Raw genomic sequence first — 5,469 nt, forward strand, 5'->3', positions numbered from 1 at the left:
CCTTCACTGCTGCCATGGCCACTTTATTTGTGACCTCTTTGGGAAATGGCAGGGTGGCTGGGGAAAGAGGCTGACATGTATCCACCTATCTACTTGATTACTAAAGTCCTCCTCTACTGAGGTCACTCTTAAGGTGAGCATTCACATGGGACAGAAACATCTTTGTTTTCTTTGCCCATTCAGAGAAGTCCAGCCCTAGACTTCTTCCTTCAACTTCCTTGTCACTGATTTTCTATTCATAGTACTTCCAAGTCTGTGCCCATCCAGTCAAACCATTGGCCATAGCATGCAAACCACAATAGACTCATACCTCTGACCATTTTCCCTTCTAAGCAAAATGAGCAACAAGGTGCATTGCTCGAAGTTTTGCCCACTGGAGGGACTTCCCTTCCCTGCTGTCTTTCAGTAATATCCCAGGAAGGAGTTGTGGTGCCGTCCACTTTTGGGTGGTGCCTGCATATAGTGCAGAACCATCTAGAAACCAGGCGCAAGTTTTCTCTTCCTCAGCAAGCTTATTGTACAGAACTCCCCATGATGCCATTATCTGTGATAATACTCTTTATTTTTGTCTGGTATCAGTAAATCACAGCAGGTTTTTTATCTTGTGCTTACTGTTTACATGGTATATCTATTTCTATCATTCACTTTAAGCTAATTCTGTCTTTATGTTCCAAGTGGATCTCATCTATTATAGACAGTATTTAATTGGGTCCTTTCTTAATCCCTCCCTTTAATTGGAATATTTAGTTCATTTGCACTTAATATTACTCTTTTTGAGTCTGCCATCTCATTTTTTTTCTAGTTGTCTCATATGTTTTTTTGTTCCTTCTTTTTGACTTCTTTTGGATCAACGAAAGGGTTTTTAATATGTTAGGCCACGTGATTGTCCCATAGATTACTGAGATTGGTTCATTTTTTTAATCTATCTCTTATCTCCAGATCAGATAATTTCTGTTTATTTTTCTTCAAGTTTACTCATCATTTTTATTTAATATATTGTACTTCCCATCCTTAGAATTTTTATTTGTCCTTACCTATATTTTCTATTTCTCTGCTGAGATTTTCCATCTGTGTACTCATTTGACCATCTTTTACTTTATATCCTTTAACATATGCATAGTGGCTCCTTTAAAATACTTGTCTAAAAGTTCCAGCATCTGGAACATCTTGGGTTCTATTTCTATTTTTTCTTTGTTTCTTTAGCGTGGGCAGTATTTCTCTTTTCCTTTGCATGCGTAGTAAATTTCTACTGTAGCCTGGACATTATGGACAATTCATTAAAGAGACTCTGGATTAGATGTTGAATGTTGAGTTTAAAGAGTATTTAGTTCTTGGGGGCAATTAAGTCACGGGTGGATCCTTTTTGGTTCTGTCAGGCTCAGTTTTGTTCTTCAGTAGGACAGGCATATTTTGGTTTTGAAGTTAGTCCTAGTTGTAGCCTTTACTTTGGGATATAGTCCTTACTCCTAAGGTTCTTATTCCCAAAATAGGAACTATATTCCTAAAGCAGTCTTTCTCAGGTCTCACCTGGATTCTAGACTGGAATTCCAATATCTGCCAATGCTGTATAGCCTCTGACCTTACCACCCTTGCTCAGGACCTGTGGTGAATCCCCACCCTGACTTTGAGGAGCTCTTCTCTGCACAGGTTCTTTTCTAGGACCTGATCTCACAAACTCCAACTGTTTTAGCAGCCCCAAACTGTGTCTGCCTCACTCTGCTTTGTTTCTATCTTCCTGTTATGGCAGGAATGTGCCCGAGGCGGTTGTGGGCTTGCCTCATGCTTCCCTTCTCTCAGGAATTACAGTCCCATGCTGTCTGTTCTTGCCTGAAAGCAGTTGCCTCATAGATTTTGTTCATTGTTGTAGTTTATTTCAGTAGGAAGACAAGTCAGGTGTCAGTTATGCTGTCATTGTGAGGCACTGAAATCTCTTAACATGTCATCTTAAAACCATTTTGAAATATAGTAAAGAACAAATGCTTGCCTGTGAGAGTTGCCAATGAGACCAAGCTTCTATAAAGAAAAATACGGCACTTTTCCATCTTCTTTAATGAATGCTTAAAAGATACTGCAGTTGAAAAAAAAAAGATACTGCAGTTGGAAAATATACCATCATTAATTCACTTATCAAATAGCTTAGAAATATTTACATTTTGTAGTATCTACTAAGGAGTGATAGAATCAGTTCAACCAATATTTTGATGGTTTTCAAGGCCCTAAAAGAGAAAGAAAGAAAAATAAAAAGGAAAGCCCTAATGTCAAGAAGCTTTTACTGTACCAGAAAAGCAAGTCTCATACAAAACAAGTTAAATATGAAGGCAAGACAGAGTACAGTTACATGCTAAGACTTGTTGGAACAAATGAATGAGACAAACCTGACTTAACTTCCCCTTCTAGCTACAGGAGAACCTCTGTATCACACATGAGCCTCCCCCACACCCAAGTTCCAAAACCTGGACCAGGATTGGACATCTAATCTAAAGGATACCAATCTATAGGTAGGGCTTAGGCAGTAACACTTCCCTCTTAAAATTTGAATTCAGAGGCTCAGAGATTGCAGTTCAGACCAGAGTGGATGTTTGGCAAGTAAAGTCATATAGAGTTGATGATGGAGGTAGCACTAGGGCAAGCCAGAGTCATGGCCAGGTTGTGGATCTGGAGAAGTAAGAATCATTGGTGAACCGTCTTCAGAGAGATGTAAGAGAGTAGATGCATTCTAAATAAATAGAAATGTTCTAGAGGTTGAGAGAAAAATAGATTCCTACCCAATAATTTTCTAGCTCAGTACTCTTTTGTGCTCCTAACATTTAATTTTTTAATAGTCTACTGTATACTTTTATTAGCTCTCTTTTTTCTTGAGATGGTTTTAGTGGTCGTTCTTCCCTGCCACCCCCTCCCCACCTTATAATGACACATATTCTAAGTAAAACCATAGTTTAGATGAAAAGTGCTGTAGGAGTTCAGGCAAGATAGAAATTAATCTGGGCTAACGAAATCAAAGATGACTTCATGGATGAAGTTTAAGGTTCATCTCAAAGGAAAAACAATGTTTGAATGGAGCAAAGCATGGGTGGTCTTCACATGCCTCAAAATTTTCCTTTGTAGTTCGTACTATACAATCTTTAAAAACAAACCAGTAGCTTAAGCTTTACGCTTTTTTCCTTTGGTTGCTGATGGTCAAAGGATAAATCATCTAGTTCTTTGTGAGTTCTCAAGGTTCCAATCTCTTGCCTTCCTCTTCTTTGGTTTTATATGTTCTACTCTAGGCAAAGAGCTACAGTCAAAACTTACAGAAATGCTATTAAAACTCTATGGAATTATTTTTATTTTCACTGTATCCTCGCTGATCCTCATTTATTTATTTTTGGTATTCTGTTTATTTTGTGCCTCTAAGATGTAGAATCATTTATAGTAGCACTAGCATGAAATGAGAAGCAGAGCACTAACTTTTAATTCCAGTTTAGCTAATTCCCTTGTGGCCTCCCAGCACCTTGCTCGCTCTCCCTGTCTATAAAGACAATGGGTATTGAAGGTCTCAATCCTTATTTCATCTCAGAGTATTATTATGGGAATTAATGAGATCATGTTTATAAGAGGACTTAATATCTTCATTGTGGTAAAACATCAGAGATTGCAAATCTGCCCAGCAATTGCTACCATAATAATTATAGTAAGCAATAGAGACTCTAATGAGAGATTTTTCCGTAATTGTGAAGATTGCAAAGTGAGAAGGAGGTAGTAGAGATACAAAAGTCAGATTCTATTGGACTTAAATGGCATTTGACTTTCCCTTGGAAGTAGACGAAGATAAGAAGAGCCTCGGAAGGAATACAGTCATTTCCTAATCCTTTGTTCTGCATCACCACAGCCTTCTCACTGTCCCCTTTGAGAGGCACCAGTGAAAACAGCTCTGTCCTTAACTAATGCTCTCCTATTTGTTGGGATAAATGGTGACATTTGGTGTAATGGCAGTGCAGGTCAGGTTGAATAATTGCTTTGCTGTAAAGGGATCCTGGAGTAGAAGACAGAGTTGTAAGCCACACGGACAGGAATAGTATTAAATTTGCAATGGGCAGTGTAATAAGGGCTTCATTTTGCATGTTTTGGATGGGTAATGTGCAGGCAGCATTTTGACATGCATTGGCAGAAATATTAGGCAAGACTGCATGAGTGATTATGTTCCCCTTGAAGAGAAACACTAGGGGCCAGAAGGCAATCAACTATCATAAAAGTAATTAATTGTTTTACTTTTTAATGGTCTGGCAAGATTGCTTTTTAAAAAAATGAATCATACAAATGGGACTATGATGTCAGACAGACTGTCCATTGAGACTTAAGAGACTAGTTCCTGCTATAAATTATGATAATGAGTTAGTTTTAAAAATGTTTTATGAGGTTGAGAAGAGTACTGTCAAATTATTTTTCTTCAATCTCTCATTGCTTTGAATGCCTTTCAGGATACAGAGGGTAACATTTCCTTTCAAAAATTCCTTCCAAGTTGGCTATTAGCTTTACCAATCAGGTCTTTCTCCAAGGATGGTTTTAGTGCATGATTTTCATGACTCAGCTTAAAATGAACAAGACCCCATTGTTGGCTTTCTTGTTTTTGCACCAGCATTATTGACAAGATCTGCATAACTCTTGGGAAAAGGTCTGTTGTCTAACTAAGCTACTATGGAAACCTGATCCAGGCCATTAAGAAGCCTAATGCCTTTTCCTCTTGAAATTGTGAAGAATTTTGAGGCTGGTCAAACTTTGCTCAGAAAATATTCACCAGGGCAGAGGGGTACAGCTTGTTCACTACATTTCTCTTTTCATCTAGACTTTACAAATAGACTCACTGGTCCAGGGTGAGGGACAGGTGGCACTACCCAAGGGGTCATTATAAAGCACGCAGATTTCATTTATTTATCCCTTACTTTCTGACTGGGCCAGAGCAGAGAGAAGCAAGGCTTGGCTTCTTTTTTTAAAAAGCATACACAGAAAATTGATAGCTGGGAAAGAAAAATTGTAGATGCCTATCCTATATCAGGGAATAGCTCTATGTTCAAGAGAAGAGTTGAAACTTTACCTCAAACCTCCAGGTTCTAAAGAAGAGCTCAGAGATGTAGTCTATACTCTGGTCTCCCACGAGACTATTCCTCCTCCCATTACTTTCCTTTAGATATCAGCTTGATAATTGAAATAACACCCCTGAAAAGCTAAGCAAGAATGTGTGCAGCACCCTGGGAGCCAACTCCAGGAGTGCCCCAGGCTGTGTGGCTGGTCAAGGACTTTCCTCAATCCTTTCTTCAGGGTATTTCCTTTCTTTGTTTATTGCTAAGTATCCTGAGGCCTTAAGAGGGCAAGAGGAAGGCTTCACTGCCAATATCTTTAGGTATAAATCTCATCCCTGTGAAACAAGCCTTGCAAAATTTATAATGTGGTTATTCATTGTTATTTATGATTCATATATACTTAAACCTTATG

Source organism: Canis aureus, chromosome 9 (genome assembly GCF_053574225.1).
Source record: "Canis aureus isolate CA01 chromosome 9, VMU_Caureus_v.1.0, whole genome shotgun sequence".
NCBI lineage: Eukaryota > Metazoa > Chordata > Mammalia > Carnivora > Canidae > Canis > Canis aureus.